Source organism: Choloepus didactylus, chromosome 15 (genome assembly GCF_015220235.1).
Source record: "Choloepus didactylus isolate mChoDid1 chromosome 15, mChoDid1.pri, whole genome shotgun sequence".
In the NCBI taxonomy this organism is placed as follows: domain Eukaryota; kingdom Metazoa; phylum Chordata; class Mammalia; order Pilosa; family Megalonychidae; genus Choloepus; species Choloepus didactylus.
Genome location: NC_051321.1, coordinates 5,234,115 through 5,251,852, shown reverse-complemented (window position 1 = coordinate 5,251,852; position 17,738 = coordinate 5,234,115). Strand labels below are relative to the sequence as shown.

Here is a 17,738-nt window from a genome sequence, read left to right as displayed (position 1 = left end):
TTTATTTCCATTTTACAGGGAAAACCAAGGCTTGTTTGGTGCAGTTAGGGAACAGGCCTAAAAGTAAGGTAATGAGATTCCTTGAAATTTGTAGGACATCTAATAGGGAGCAAGCTGCATGGGGCTTGGGCACACTTATCTGGAGGTCTATTATCAAATAGACTTTACTTTGCTTCCTGTTACCAGTCCAAAAAGTGTTATTTTATCATTTAAATGTGCATTCCTTCAGCTTTGTCTTTTCCTATGTTTACTGGCATTTGTGCTTTTCTTGGTTCATTTTCTGGTCATACCCATTCTTATTGATTTGTATATGAGCTTTTATATTTTGAGGATAGCAACTAGGGTCTGTCAGGCATGAGAAGAGAATATTTTTTCTATTTTTGCCTTTTATGTTTGTAGTGTTTTTTTTTAATACCAAAGTTGTTTTAAAAATTTTATATAGCAAAAATCTATCAATCTTTTCCTTGATGGTTTATGTCTTGTTATTATGCTTTTTGTTTTGTTTTGTTTTAATTTAAAAAATCATGAACATGATTATATTAAACTGTATATTATACAATCTATGCCAAAGTTTAACTTAAAATAAATAACAATAAAACCCAGTGTGATTTCAGAATAGCAGAATATACCAGCAAGTTTCTGCTTTGGGGAGAGTTGAGACCTTGGATGTCAATCACTCTTGGGTCTTAGCACAGGGTGCACTTTACTTTACCATTGCTAAATCTTTCAGACTGTGGCTTTTTTGTCTCTTCGCCTTATAGTCTGGACGCAGGAACTCTACTTTTCTCTTCTTTGCTTTATTTTCATTTTTATGTTTCTTCAGCTTTTTCTTGGCGGTAATATGAGAATTAGTTACAAACTCCAAAGCCTTCCTCTTTTTCCAGAGCACACTTTTCTCACTAGCCGGTTTCTGCACAGAGGCAAAGGCTAATGGGAGGCTCTCGAGCCCACCCAACCAGCTTTTTGAGCAATTCTGTGATTTCCTGGGATGGATTCTTCAGCAAAGGGTCTTGTTGGTAATAGGTGTTGTTCAGTTCTCAAAACAAAGGTGCTATGATCATTGGGAGATATGGTTTTATCTTGTCTATCCCAAGATCCATTGCTGTGGCTCCAAGAAATTTAAAGATGCTTGTTCTCTTTACTGGGTTTCGAGGTGAATAAGCAGCTTCCAGTTAGCTCTCCGGGACCACTTTTGGATCAACCACAGCAGCGTGGCTGGCTTGTGGGCTCGTCCTTTGCCTCTTTGTTCCTGTCTTTTCTGGATTCCACCTTTTCATCTGCATGGGCCTCGTGTTCTAGTTCCTCTTTGGCTACACCATGTCCCAAAGCTTCTTGTTCTTCTAAGCCTTCTTTTGTCTCATCTTGCTTATCCTCAGAATCAGTTACCAGTGAATACAAAATTTTGGCTACAAACAACAAATTCCTAACAACCTGCTCTCCTAGAGATTGATCCAAGAATTTGGAATGCAACTGATGGCAAGAGGCTAGAGAGCTACTTCTCATCTTTTGGTCCAGATTGCTTGTTAGAAACCTTCCTGCTACAGGTTGTGAGAGTATCTCCTTTGTCTTTTTGGCAGCCCATTCTCTAGCAAGCTTCTCTGGTTGGCAAGAGGCAAAGAGCAATCCAAAAATCTGAGCTGCGTTGAACCATACCCAGCTGTGCGGATGTCTCAGGTGAGCGTGCACGTGGCTCGAGATTTTACTCAAAATCTCAGAGGGTTTGGTCAACTGAATAACATTACATTCCTTGATGAGCTTACCTATCAGTGTAAGAAAACCAAACAGAAGGTGATTTGCAGCTTTTTCTTCAGTCTCTTCCATTATATCTTGAAAGTTCTTGGGATTGATTTCCTTTTCAATGACAGGAAGAACAGTTCCAAGTCTCCTCTGAAAAGCAACGCCTTCACTTTCCACAAACAAGCCACAAGTCGGAGCAGCCAGTTGTCTATTCAAGTTCTTTTTTGCTCCAAACCAGGTGATGGCCGTATCAAACAGCCAATCTTTTTTTCTCAAGGTTGATTTTACTGAACAAGGATTTGATTGTCAGGGATGCCATCTTTTTGCACATGGCAGGGTCATCATTCACCATTGTTAGACAAAGAGGAACAAAGAACATTCCGCAGTCCTCATGGAGCAGTCCCTGAAGTAAGGTGTCAAACAGATGCACTATCATTTCCAAGGTGGACCCTCTCCCCATCTCGTATTCATAATTCAGTTGAGCAAGCACGAATTCTACGTTTGGCCTCAATTTGTCACCAAGGGGAGAGTCAAGAATATATTTCAGAAAAACCTGTCTGCGCTGGACTCTGACAGGTTCGCTTTGTGCAGAAATTGCCAACTTGGATGCTCTCCGCATGACATTATCTATTTCTGGGACCAACAACTTTCTTGATAAAATGGCTTCAAAAGACCAAATGCAGTTGCTTGTCTTGAGTTATCATAAATGTCCTCCTCCACATATGTCAGAAGGACTTGAAGCTGTTTCTCAGTTATCTGATAAGACTTCACTTTCTTCACAAGGATGGTCACACACTTGAAACAATTTACCACCGGGTGGAAGTTCTGGCCCCTGGAATCATGACTCTTGCATAATCCTACAGCAAAAGGAAGAGGTGTCCTGTCAGTTGCTCTGCTTTTGTCTCTGTGGAGGGCAGGGACAACCTGAAGACCCAGATCGGCATTGGAAAGCACCTGTGATCACCTGGGCATTCACGGAACCCAGGCAGTCTATGAGGAGGGACACAAAAGGATCCAGCATCTCCAAAACATGTTCACTTGAAGACTTGATTTTGGAATTCTTCAGACTCAGATGCAGCAGCTGAAGCCCAGACTCAATAAATATGTGCATGTTGGTTTTCCTGCTCACAACAGCTTTCTGCCCACCTGGAACTGGAGTTGAGGGGAGCAGAAGACAGCTCTGAGGCACTGCTGGACTTTTTTCTTTTTCTGTTAACAGGGAGATTTTCACTGACCAAACCATAATGGAGCAATAGAATGGATTCTGCTGTCATTTCCTGATTTACAATGCTATAATTCAGCATAAAGTTTTATGAACTTTACGGGCCAGTTTTAAACTTGTGGTATTTTGTAAGATCTCTTTTAATGGAAGGGTAAGTTTTGTCACTTGATCTTTTCCTACAGATTTGCCCAGGATTTCATAAGAATCATAACTCTTGCTTCTTTGTGCCTCCATGATTTTGGAGAAGATCTGCTTTACTCCTTTCTCTTCAGCAACGGCACCAAATATTTCATGGTAAAAAATCTCAATCGTTATGTCTAAACGAGAGTCCAAATCCCCAACATGTAGCTTGTTGGTGAGGCTGTGCAGCAACATGTAAACAGTGAAAGTTAGCACATGGACAGGACAAACATGACAAGGGTAATCTGTAATTCTTTTAATGCACATTGTAGATAGTGCGCACCCAAATCCTGTATTATTTTTGCAAGAGTGCTGTGTGCAATGTGTCTAATTTCCTGTGCTCTGTTTTTGAGAAGGGCACATACTTTCAGCAAAATACTTGGCAGATTAGCTTCCAGAACTTCTGGTGGAAGGGACTGCATTAATTTCACCATGGCAAAAGCTAAAGGAACTCGAACCACCTCCTCATCATTAACAACCTTCAACTTTATAAGCTTGGGTACTTCTTCCCTTTTAGTTGTAGATGCAAGGCATTTATGTAGCCTGGGAAGGATATCCCCAGTTACTGTTCCTTGGATATTTTTAATTGTTCTCTCCAATTCTTCCTTATTCTGAGGAAGGAGAGAGAAGGACTCTGTGATACCCTCGGATTCTTTAGCTGGTGTCTCTTCAGAATCAGCGGCATTAGGTTTCCCTTCTCTTCTTCATCTGTGTGCTCTGATTCCACAGCTTCATGCTCTGGTAACTCAATCACTTCTATTGTGTCTAGTCTCGTAAACAGCAAAAGTCACTTTCTTCATTCTGAATTTTTCTCATTTGTTCTTCGAGAGTTTTGTGGTCAAAGTGGAATGCTTCTAACACCGTTCCTAGCAAACTGACGCCCAACTTTTGACTGATCTGTCCTGTTTATCACACATGAATGAAATGTTTCAATTAATATATATGCTGACCAAGAGAGATGTTTGCAAATAGCGCCAATAACCTGTGTGGCAGCAGTGGTTATATTTTCAAGCTTGGGCATTTTCTCATCAAAAATTGGGGTCATAGCATAAGGCATAACATAATTCTGAAGAGATTTAGAAGACAGCACAATTTTGCCTTTCATTAGTTGTTTTGCAATTTTATTATTAGGCTTTAAGACATGCTTCAAGATTATAAAGAGATTATAAAAATATTTACCTATGTTTTGTTTTAATATTGTAAGGATTCACTTTTTAAAAATATTTAAATTGTTAAATTGCAATTTATTTCGGTGTAGGGTAACAGCTGGGGAGTGAAGAGAATTTTCTCCTTTTCCTTTTCTGAATTCCCCTAAGTTCTTGGATCTTGTCTGGATCCTCTGTCCTGTCGTATATTGTTCTGTCTCCCTGTGCCAGCACGGCGTTAGCTACCACGTCACCTGACAATGTCCTCTAATGCACAGGAAGGCTGGGGTTAAGCCTGGTGATCTGATGTGCTGCACCTACCATCTTACTGTAAATTTTTGGCTTATAAAAAGCTCAGATTTGTGTTTATTTGTATTATACTTTGTCATTTCATCTGAATACATATTTTTCTCATTTTTTTCTTTTACTGTTTTATTTGCCATACTGATCAAACTTCCTTTAGTAACTAAACATTTTTTTTCTTCTGGTAATTTAGAAGCTGTACATGTTCATTTTCTTGTCAATTAGTATCTACTCTCAAGTCTCTCTTCTCTTTGTTTTACATAATTAAAATAGCTTTATTGGCTTAATGATTATAAAAATAATATTGAGTATTTAAAAATATCAGAAAATATCTAAAAACATAAAAGAAAGAAATGAAAATCACCCATTACCTTATCACCCAGGTTGCCCACTGGTGGAATTGACAGCCTCTCCAGCTTCCCATCCTGGCACTTCTTTCCACATGTGCTCTTTGGTTGGGTTTCTTTTCCCTTTTACGTAATAAACAGCATGAATTTCTTTCTATATAAATAAATATAACTGTGTATCCTCATCCTTAACAATCACAGAATTTTCCATCATATTTATTTATCTATATTCCTATTGGTAGTTATTTAGCTTGCTTGTATCTTTTAAAACAATACCACAAGGAATATCCAGGTTCCATTATTTCCTTACTGTGTGTTTACAATTGTTAGATCAAATGTATTTATATTGTGAAGGCTTGAGTCACATGCTGCCAAACTACTGTCTCAAGAAGCTGTACCATTATATATATCCACCAGCAAAATAGAAGCACCTCCTTTTTTCCTGTACCCTAATCAGTACTGGACTTTCTTAGTCTTTTTAATCTTTGTCAGTTCGATAGGTGACATACTATCATTATTTTGATTTATCTTTAATTGATTATTAGGAAGGTTGAACATCTTTCTGTATACATACCATCCATTTGTCTTTCTTCTGTATTTAAATCTGTATTTTTCTATCAGGTAAAGGATGAAATGGAGTAAAAAAAAATCCCTTCTGAATGGGGTGAGAAACAACATCACACTTTTACATCTGCTTTCCCACTTTTACCTCTCAGTTTTGGTTGAAATAATTAGTCTAAAAATTAGATAAGTAACTTCAGCTCCATGTTATTAATTTTCTTTGTCTCTATTCACTGAGGTTTTTTTTTTTCTGTATTCATTCAGATTTTCACTGCCTCTATCAAATGTTTTAATTCAGCAATTGTGCTTTTTGTCTTTAAGATGAAACTCTTTTGTTCCCAGAATGTTCTTTTTTTCCCATAATTATACTTTTAGTTTATCAATGTAATGTTTTCTTGACTCTCACTGAGAGAATACAAATTAGAATTTTCTTAACATTTCTCGTATTTGCTATAATGACTTTCACTGGCTACTGGTGCTTTGATCACTTTGCTTCTTCTGCAGTTCAAGGTCTCCTCCGAGGCCCTGGGGTGTTTTGGTGGATGTGCCTATCATTAAGTTGGGGTGTAGTTTGTTCAGCATGGGGAGCTGGGATGGACCCCATCAGTAATTGTGGAGGACACGCTTAAGTTCTTTGTTCAAAATAATCTCCATCTTGTATTTCTTGCTAGTCCACTGCCATATGGAAGCACCATATCAGAATATCCTTTGAAGTAGAAAAATGGTGTGTATGCTTCCCCTGAGCGAAGACGAGGTCCGACCCTGGAACTGCCCAGTGGAAGGTGGCCCCGAGGCTGGGATGGCACACTGGGCTTGGCAGGAGAGAGGGCTTGAACGTGGGGCCAAGCCAGGGCTCCCAGGTCAGGAGGTACTGTCCATCCCGCACTTCCCAGCTCTCACGGCGGGTCCTTATCGGGCGGCCCGAGCTCATCCATCCCAGTTTGCTCAGAGAAGTCCCAGGTTCTATTTGTGTCTTGGCTTAGTTACTATCTGGAACCCCACTGTTGGGGATTGTATCATGTCCTCCGCAAAGGAAATGTTCACACCCTAACCCGAATCCTGGGGTGTTACACCATTTGTAAATAAGATCTTTACATATGTTATTAGCTAAGGTGCGACTAGCTAAGGTGGGCCTTCATCCAATATGGCTGAAGTCTTTGTGAGCAACGACATTGGACACGGAAGTGGAAGCCGCAGGACGAGACCAAGGGGGAAGACGGCCGTGTGACAGAGGCAGAGATGGACTGTCAGAAAGCCATCGCCAGAATGCTACCGATGTCAGTGAGAAGGCATCACCTGTGCAGACCTTCTAGCCTCCGGTCTGTGAGCCAGTAAATTCCTGTGGTTCACATCAACCAGTTTTCTTTCATTTGTTACAGCAGGCCTGGTCAACAGAACACACAGTCACCCTCAAACGCAGCCCGGGAGGGACGATGAATGATATGGTCACTCTCTTCCGTGTCCGTCACCACGTGGCCTGCTAACCTCAGCCCAGTGACAAAGGCCCAGCTAGTCCTTATTTCCCAGGCAAGGAACAAGCTCTGAGAGGGGAGGGGGCTGCTTCAAGGCCGTCCTGAGGAGCTTGTATTGCTCCCCCCACCATGGTGGTGAAGGGTGGTGGTAGGAAGAGGGGGATGATGGGCCCGCTCCTCAACTCACCAGCTGTTAGCTGGGCTCTGTGCCTCATCAGCTGAGACATCTTCAAAATGGAGATCTGGTTCTGGGTCATCCTCTTGGCTCTGATTTTGCATTTCCTGGAGATGCTATTATTAGTAACTCTTGCTCAGCTCTATGGGACCATCCGAGAGTGACTCCAAGTGATCTGCCCGTCCAAAATCTGGGATCCCGCACTCCAGCTGGGATTCCCCAAAGCGACACTCCAGCTACTTCAGGGAAAGAGAGTTGGGTGCCAAGTTGTCTAACATCACATGACCAGCTTGGAAGCATCTGCCATTAGAACCCAGGTTCTCTTTCCCTTTCTCCTGCATGAAATTGTCTCTCATATTGTGGAGGTGCCTTGGATTGCAACTTCCATGGCCTAATCATTATGTCTGGGATGTTGACTCAGGGTCTGTGTTCTTAGCCTAAATCTCACCTACGTTTCATTCATTTGTTCACTCATTTATTGCCAGGTGTGCTCTGGGTTTGAATCTAAGTTCCTTACTCACTGATTGTCTTCAAGATACTGATTGCCTGGCTCTCAGTTTTTCCATCTGTAAAGTGAGAGTGAATTTAAGGTCACCATATCTATCTCATAGAGTTTTGTGAAATCTACACAAGATGATGCAAATGAAGTGCTTTGCCTGGCACATGTCGAATGGAGTGAAAGTTGGCTTTGTGGTTTGAGAGCTATTTTGGCTACTGCACAGCAGGTCATAATGACCCCCTGCCATTCTCCCTGGCCTCTGCCTGCTTTCTCCTGCAGTAACTAAAACCACTTGAAGGGGGTAGAAGATAAAACAATCTCCTGATGAAGGGGGTCACACCAGTGGTCCCCAAGACACCCTGGCTAAAACATTCTTCAACTCTGAAATCTGCTCTCTGGTCTTGAGTGAGGCTATAGTGACTTCTGAAGTTCAAGTTCTGGTTTATGAGACTCAGTGAACCTCTTTTGGAAAAATATGACAGTAGCTTGCTGCTCCAGAGAGAGGTATTGACTAAGTTCGTATTCCCTGTTAGAATGTTTTCTTTTGTGTTGCACGTTAAAAAGCCAGAGGAGCTGAAGAGCTGAATTTGACTTTGAAAGAAGATATCTGACTTTCCCCTCTCCTTACCCTGGGGTCCCAAGTGTTTACCTACTTGAAAATAAAAAGATGAGCTCCCTGTGATTCTGGGAGATCTCCCCTGATTGACGACCTGCAGAAAGCCAGGGTGTCTGGGGCTTCGGGATAAAATTTCTTCTTCTTCTGCCTATAACAGATCTGCATCTAATCAAAACTCTTAATTAAGAAAAAATCTCAGGTACTTAATTTGATTTGCCTATTTGCATAATATTGGAGGACAAAGAAATCTGCTCCATAACCTGGATCTCTGCTGCAGGCCGCGGGATGGCCATTTGATCTGGCCTCTAACTGGGCTGGCCATGGGGACACAGCAGGCTCAGTCCCTCAGTGCCGTTCAGCTGCTCTGGGTGGGTGAAGGGGTGCTCCAAGTGTAGGGAGATTCTGGAAATGCTTCACTTTTCAATTGCTGGGTTAAAATCCTGGATTTTCTCAAAGTGGCTTCATTTTACCACTATGGTGCCTGCAGTATAAATGACGGCTGTGAGAACACCAGGGAAGATGGGGAGATGGCCCTGGGAAGGGTTAGAGGAGAGCCTTCTTCACATCTTACATTGGTCTACCCAGCGCTGTCACTGGAGTGCCTTGTAAGCAACTAAAGACAAAAGTTCACACCAAATTTGTCCTAAGGACCAAATACCAAAACCACAAGGGATGAAAAGTTCAGCTTAAACAGTACTGATGTTGACCACCTGTCTTAGTTTGCCATGGCTGCTATGACAAATACCACGCTATGGGCTACCTTGAATGACAAGCAGACATTGGCAAGGCCGTGCTTTCCCCGGGGCTGGTAGTGGTCTGGGGATGGCAGGCCTCCACCACATGGCAATCTCTCTCTCCTCTCTGTCTTCTTCTGACTTCTGGCTTCTTCTGTGGCTTTCTCTGACTGACTGATGGTGCCTGGATTTCCTCTCTTTATAAGGCCTCCAGTCATTTAATTTGGCCACAACTTAACTAATACAACATCGTCAAAAGGTCCTGTTTATAAATGGGTTCACACCCGCAGGGACACTGGGTAGATCTGAGCATGATTCAGTCCCCAACAGCACCCAAGCTAAGCCGGTGGGTCAGAGGTGGGCAAGGAGGACACTCCCCAGATGACCAGCAGAGGGGAGCCCAGTCGTCTCAGGGTGAGCCAAGAATATAGCTAGATTTTAGCAAAGAATAAGGAAAGGGAACTCAAGAAAACTTATCTTTGGAGACAGCAGCTTTAGGAATCCACAAAGCTATTTACGTTCTGCATTACATGCTATTCCGAAAATGAGGTAAAATTGGGCTAACTGAACTTTGAAGAAATCTTTGTGTCCATTTTATTCTTAAAAAATTGCTTTTGATAAAGGTATTTTTCCCCTCAAGTGGCCTAAGTGATCACCTAGAAGAGCTCTATTTCATGTCTTTTAATTTTGAATTCTCTTACCTGTAATAAAAGCACCAGTCAAGTACAGAATTAGTATTCCAGAAAAAAAGGCTTAATGAGCTAAAACATTTCTATCTGGAGTAGGGAGAGCATCTTATCTTGCTTAAGTGTTTCAGAAGAAATTTGTAAGGAAAGAGGCAGAATATTTGTAAGTCTAAATGGATAAAAAATATGTTGGTCTCTTCTTTCCCTCGTGTAAAATAAGCCACTTCGCATGGCAACGCCTAATTGTACCTTAAGTTCAACATAAAGCACTTAGTGAAAAACTTCAGCTCTTCATTTCAGATGTGCAGGATTCTTTTATTAACAAGAGCTAAGCAATAACATAGCCTTCTTCTTTCAGTTACCTTTCTGGCATAAGATGCTCCGTAATATATCATCACCTGCAGCAGGCGACTTTGGAAATAGCTGGCTATTAGCAACTTAATTGTCCTTGAATATACAATGGTACTTGTGCAGAGTGCTCATGGAAGGGATTGGCAACAGACAGTGAAATTAGGAAAAACGGCCTCTGGGGTTGCATCTGTATCGAAGTTTGAAGGAGTAAAAGATGTTCCCATAAATGGAAGTTTTAGCAGGAATTTAACAACTGTGTAACGCTCTATAGTACTTACCTACTAGGATTCTTGCTAACTCTTAAAGATTGATCAATATCCAGTAAATGATAAACAGGTCCCCTGAGTATCATTAGCTGAGTATTCATTAGTTCATTGAATTCTAAATTTTAGCTGTAAGAAAGATCTTTAAAAAATGTTTTTGATAGTAACGATTTCACTATAAAGCATATTTGTTACATGTGTTTTATAAAGTTATAAGAGTTATACCTGGGATCAAATGTGAGTTCATAAAGCAGGGAATCAATTGTATAGTATGTTGGAGTTCAAAACCCTCAATTATCTTTGAGTACAAATCAGGAATTTGAAGAATAGCCAGAAATGTGAGTTTCCACTCTTACTGATAGTTGCTCCAAACATGTCTTAGTATCTATGGTGGTGGCATCTCCAGGGATGAGAAAATGGCAGTGTTTTCATTTGAGTAATTTATACAAAGACCTGGAAGGCTGATTGAAATGCAGATCTCGACATAAGATATTAAAAATGGGTTAATATTAAAAATGGGTTAAGATATTAGAAATGGGTTTTATTTTATCTTGAAATGTTTTTTTTAATTTTTTTAAAATTTTTTGATAAATAAAGTCAATTTAAAAAATGGGTTAATGAGGTTAATGTTATATCCATGCTTTTAATGGCATTGGTCTTGGATAATCATGGGTGCAAATGTAAGAGGATGTGCTGAATTCTGATCAATATCAAAGGGCACAGAAAATGAGACTGAAAATCAAGAACTTGAGCAAACGTTTCATCATTTGACTGTTTCATCCATGTTTCTTTCATTTTGTAGACAGGAATCCTTGTTACATTTCCGTTTTTTAAAAAATGTTTTTCAAAGTATCACACAGTTAAAGGGACTTTTTTGTGCATATAGTTCTAGGAATTTTAACACATGTACAGGTTCATTTAATCACTGCCATAATCAGGAAGCCACTCACCTTTTCTCTATCACTATAGTTTTGTCTTTTGGAGAAGGACAGACAAATGGTCGGATGCAGTATGTAACTTTTTGAGACTGGCTTCTTTCACTCAGCATGATGCCTCTGAGGTCAATCCACAGAAGTGTGCTCTAGAAATTTATTCCATCCCATTTGGGGAAGGTACCACGGTTTGTTCTCTCACCAGGTGGAGGACTTCTGGGTTGTTTCTGGTTTTGGGTGATTATGAATAGAGCTGCTATAAACATTCATATACAGGTTTCTGTGTGAACATAGTTTTCATTTCTTTAGGGTAAATACTGAGAATATACATATGTGTATATTAAGTGAATGCTTACATTTATAAGAAACTGCTAAACTGTTTGGGAGAGTGGCTGCACCATTTTGCATCTCCAGCGGTGATGTACGAGAATTTCAGTTCCTTTGCATTCTTGCCAGCACTAGGTGTTTTCAGTTTTTTAAAAAATTTTAGCATTATAATAATTGTATAATGGTATCTTGTTGGTTTTTCCTTGAAACAAGAATTGATTTTATTGTCTGTCCTCAATGTGATATATGTATATAAAAATAGGTATTTTTATTATTTACTTATTTTTATTGGAGAAGTTGTATGTTTACAGAAAAATCATGCAGAAAGCACAAAGTTCCCATTAACCTCCCCCCCACCCACACACAGTTTTCCCTATTATTCACACTTCGCATTAGTGTGGTAACTTTTCTAATTGATGAAATAATATTATAATTATACTATTAACTATAGTCCCTAGTTTACATTAGGGTTAACTATTTGTGTTGTAGAGTTCTGTTTTGTGTTTTTAAAATTTTTATTCTAGTAACACACACACAACCTAAAATTTCCCCTCATAGCCACATTCAAATATCTAATTCCATGGTGTTAATCACATTTACAATATTGTGCTACCGTTATCACCATCCATTACCAAATCTTTCCCCATCACCCCAAACAGAAACTCTGTGCCAATTAAGCATCAGCTTCCCCTTCTCTACACCCACTCTGACATCTGGTAGCCTGTATTCTAGTTTCTGGCTCTATGATTTGCTTATTCTAATTATCTCATATCAGTGAGATCATACAGAATTTGTCCTTTTGTGTCTGGCTTATTTCAGTCAACGTGATGTTTTAAAGATTCACCCACGTTGTTGAATATAGCAGAACTTCATGCCTTTTTATGGCTGAATGACATCCCATTGGATGTATATACCATATGTTGTCTATCTCTTTATCTCTTGATGGACACTTGGGTTGCTTCCAACTTTTAACAATTGTGGAAAAACTGTTGCTAGGAACATCGGTATGCAAATATCAGTTCAATTCCCTGCTTTCACTTTTGGGTATATACCTAGAAGTGGGGTATCTGGGTCATATGGTGATTCCATACTTTTGAGGAACCACCAAATCATTTTCCATAGCCATCTGACCCTAGGCTTTTTTTGTTGGGAGGTTTTGATGACTGATTCAATCTCTTTACTTGCTATTGGTCTATTACGATCTTCTATTTCTTCTAGAGTCAGTGGAGGCAGTTTCTGTATTTCTAGGAATTTGCCCATTTTATCCAATTTATATAATTTGTTGGCATATGGTTGTTCACAGTATCCTCTTATAATCTATTTATATTTGTGGGGTCAGTAGTAATGCCAGCCCCCCTTTTTTCCTGATTTTAGTTGTGTCCTAATTCCTTTTTCTTTGTCGGTCTAGTTAAAGGTGTCTTTTTTTAGAGAACAAATTTTAGTTTTGTTGATTCTGTTTTTAAAAAAATTCTCTATTTTATTTATATCTGCTTCACTCACTGTTTCCTTTCTTCTATTCACTTTGTGTTTAGTTTTTTCTTTTTTTTTAGAGCCTCCAATTGTGAGATTAGGTTTCTGATTTGAGATCTTTCTCTGTTTTTAATGTAAGGATTTAGAGTCATAAATTTCTCTCTCAGTACTCTCTTTGCTGCATCCTGTAAGTTTTGGTATGTTGTATTTTTGTTTTCATTTGCCTCAAGATATTTCCTAATTTCCCTTGCAATTTCTTTTTTGATCTTTTGATAGTTTAAGAGTATGTTCTTGAATTTTTACATCTTTGTGAATTTTCCATTTTTCCTTCTGTTACTGATTTCTAGTTTTATTCCATTGTAGTTGGAGAAAATACATTGTATGATTTCAATTTTTTAAAATTCATTGAGACTTGTTTTGTGACTTAACATATGGTCGATCCTGGAGAATGATCCATGTGCACTCATGAAAATGTGTATTCTGCTAATGTTGAGTGAAGGGTTTTGTATATATGTATGTTAGGTCTAGTTGGTTTATAGCATCATTCAAGTCTTCTATTTCCTTATGGTTCTTCTGTCTAGATGTTCTATCCATTATTAAATATGATGTGTTGATGTCTTCTCCTATTAGATCTGTTTATCTCTTCAAATTTGTCAATATTTGCTTCACATATTTTGGGGTTCTGCTGTCAGGTGCATATATATTTATAATTGTCATGCCTACTTTGTTGAATTGACTCCTTTAACAATATATATAGTGTCCTTCTCTCTTCCTTGTAACAGTTTTTGACCTAAAGTTTATTTTATCTGATATTAAAATAGCTACCCAAGCTCTCTTTTGGTTACTATTTGCATGGAATATTTTTTTCATCCTTTATTTCCACCTATTTGTGTTTTTGATTTTAAGGTAAGTCTCTTGTAAACAGCATATAATTGGGTCATGCTTTTTTATCCATTCTGCCCATCTTTGCCTTTTGGCTGGAGTGTTTAATCCATTTACATTTAAAGTAACTACTGATAATGCAGGACTTTCTTCTGCCATTTTGATATTTTGTCTTTGTAAGCTTTATATCTTTTCTGTCCTTCAATTCTTCTGTTAATCCCTGATTTCATTTTTATTTGATTTTTTTGTACTTTACCTTTTTTAATCCCTCATTTCATTCTGTATATATTTTTGTATATCCTATGTTTAGAACAATCGTCTTTGATTTCATACCAACTCAACTTGAATAGTATACATAAACACTATTCCTATATCTTCCATCCTCCTTTTTGTTGTTCTTGTTACAGATTATTTCTTTGTACATTGTATATCCAAAACTATAGATTTATCATTATTTTTTATGCATTTGCATTTTAGAACCTGTAATATGTAAAAAGTGGAGTTACATACCCCTCACCCCCACCCAAATACAATACAATAGTACTGGCATTTATAGATACTTATATGGTTATCTTTACTGGAGATCTTTATTTCTTTGTGCTGCTTTGAGCCACTATTTCATTGATGCCACTTCGATTCACTGTCTCAGTCTGAAGAACTCCTGTTAGTATTGCTAGTAGGGCAGGTCTACTGCTGATGAACTCCCCCTGCTTTTGTTTACCTAGGGAAGTCTCCATCTCTCCCTCATTTTTGAAAGATAGTCTCACCAGATATAAAATTATTGGCTGGCAATTATTTTCTTTCAACACCTTAAATATTTTGTCCTACTTCCTTCTTGTCTCCATGGATTCTGATGAGAAATTGGCAATTAATCTAGTGAGGGCTCCTTGTACATAACTCACTGCTTTTCTCTTGCAACTTTCAGAACTTTCTTCTTGTACTTGGCATTAGACAGTTTGTTTACTATGCATCTGGATGTGGTTCTCTTTGAGTTTATCCTGAATTGGGGTTCACTGGAATTCTTGAATGTATATATTCCTGGCTTTTTTTAAACCAGGGAAGTGTTCTGCCATTATTTCTTTGAAAATTCTTTCTGTCTCCTCTCTTTCTTCTCCTTCTGTGACTCCATAATGCATTCATTGGTATACTTGATGGTGTCCCATAGGTCTATTAGGTTCTGTTCACTCTTTTTCTTTCTGCCTCTCAGCCTGAATCATTGCAATTGTCTTGTATTCAAGTTCACTAATACTTTCTTCAGCCAGCTCTAGACTGCTGTTGAAACCCTCTACAGAATTTTTTTATTTCAATAATTATGGTCTTCAACTCCAGTATTTCTGCTTGGTTCCTTTTTAAAACTTATATATCTTTACTGGATTCTCATATTGTTCATTCGCCATTTTTTATATCCTTTAGTTCTTTCTCAGTGTTTCCCTTTATGTCTTTGAACATACTGAAGAATATTTTTTAACACTCTTTGGTGTGTACAAAGTCTAGTCTTTTTCATTGACGGTTTCTGAATTTTTATCTTGTTCCTTTGGATGGACCATCATTTCCTATTTCTTGTTTTCTTTTGTAATCTTTTCTTCCACTATACATTTTAATATATTAACTCTGGGATTTAGTCCTTGTGCTGTCAATTCCTTAAGTTTGTATTCAGCTAGTGATATGACAGATATTTCCTTGAATGCCAGGAGCTAACAACAACAAACCAACCAATGCAAAAAACACCAAAAACAAACAAACAAATTCCTTTTATGATCTTTGCAAAATGGGTCTGCTTGGCTAGTGCTCTCCTTTAAAGTTTAGCCATCCTACCAAGAAGAGCAGCCCAAAGTGAGAGTGAAGTGCAGAGTCCTCTGTCTTTTCTGAGCCTGTGCCTTTTCCTGGGCTTATGCTCACTGGTGGCCATAGAAATCCTCTATTTGGAGGAATCCAAATGTCCCCTCTTCTCTCTATAGAATAGACTGCCGCTTTGTCCCAGATGCTTTATTGTATTTCTTAAGAAAGCCAGTAATTCTTTGTCCCAGGCTGCTTTGACTTAATTGTTTCTTATAATACTTTAGCTGTCCACAAGCTGCTTCTGCCTGCAGAGCAAGTTCTGGGAGGTTGAGCCAGAGACGAGTGTCCTGCTTCAGTCTTTCAGGCTGTCACACATAGATTGGCACTGGCATACAGGTGCCCCAGTATGTGCACAGGGGTTACTCTGTTCCCTCCAGAACAGGGCCAGGGAACCCCCTAGGCATAGGCTGGTTCCATACCACATTGGGGAAGGCAAGGGGTCAGCAAGGGTGCCATGAGCTTTTCCTATCATTTTTAAGGCTGTATTTTCTTTTAAAGCTGCAACCTTTTAACTGGTTTCTGGAAATTTGAGGAAGATGGTTCTGAGAGTTTTTGCTAGTTGTTCAAAGATTTTGTGGGGGAATGGAATCCTGGAACCTCTTGTGCCACCATTTTGGTTGTCTGGAATTACTCATTGGATTTTTTTTTTTTAATTTTGACATCCTATTTACTTCAGGATAAATGATGAAAATGTGTTCCAGCAATTTTAATTTCCACTGTGATCAGTAAATAATTTAAGTAACAAAAACATAAGTTGGGAGTCCAGAAGACCAAAAATGATTCAGATCTCTTTTGGAAACGAACCAGTTGCACACTGGTGAGCACACCATGAACACAACAGCTTGGCCTCAGTGATCCCATATTGCCAATGTTCTGCACCTGAGATCATCATGCGATTAAAGGAAGGACAAATACTTTCCCATCATTAGACTGGTTTTCATGGAATGTTTAATGGGACAATGTGAACCCTGAGCATCAATCTAAATCTGCCATAACGGCAGATTGATTTTATAACACTTTCAGTAAACTTCAAATATATTTCAAGCCAAATATATCAAAGTTTTTATAGTTTTATTAATCCTCTGGTGAAAAATCTGCACAATCACAGATCAAGTCATTGCAGAATCTTTACACCTTCTGTTATCCAATCTCCAGCTCACTCTGCTAGCACCAACATTGGCCTTTGCAGTCCCCCTGACTTTCTTCATTCTGTTCTTGCATTCCTTTCTCTGTTTTCTGGATGTCTTTTTCTACGTATACAGGCCATGTCTTGCAAGTCTGTGTTTGGGTTTATTTTTCTTGCATAATCCAAGGAGTCATAAATCATGCCAAAGCCAGTTGACTTGCCACCACCAAAATGGGTTCTGAATCCAAATACAAAGATGACATCTGGTGTAGTCTTGTACATTTTGGCTATTTTTTCCCAAATTTCTGTCTTAGGTACTGTTGTCTTTCCAGAGTGAAGAACATTGATGACCATTTGTTTCTGCTGAAGCAGTCAGTTGGTCATGAACTTTCTGGTCCAGATAGTTACCATGTCATTTATGATGGTGGGTGACCCTCAGGCAGCCAAGGAGGAAAAGAGGACTCATTGTTTTTATTTTATTTTATTTTTTTATGTTTTTTAAACTTCATCAAAAAATTAAAAAAACAATTAAAAACATTTCAAATAAGAAAAAACAAAGGAATAAGAAAAACAAATAATGTAAAATAACTACATTGCTTCCAACATGTTCCTATGATACCCCAAGAAAATTAACAAACCGTAGTTGTTCCTGAGCATTCCCATAATATTAAGATTATTTTGGGTGTTCTTTTCCACTTTAACTTTTATTCAAAAGTTAAATGTTCAAAAATTGAATGTGGTGATGAATGCACAACTATATAATGGTGCTGTGAACAACTGATTGTACACCAGGGATGATTGTATGGCATGTGAATATATCTCTAAAATTGAGACCTCCCTCTCATTGTGGTCTTAATTTGCATCTCCCTAA

The 17,738-nt window shown here is 38.7% G+C and overlaps 1 pseudogene; it reads right to left on the bottom strand.

Annotated features, from left to right (window-relative positions):
• Positions 1 to 703: 703 nt before the first annotated feature.
• Positions 704 to 17,738, bottom strand: part of LOC119509819 — a 77,738-nt pseudogene continuing 60,703 nt past the window's right edge.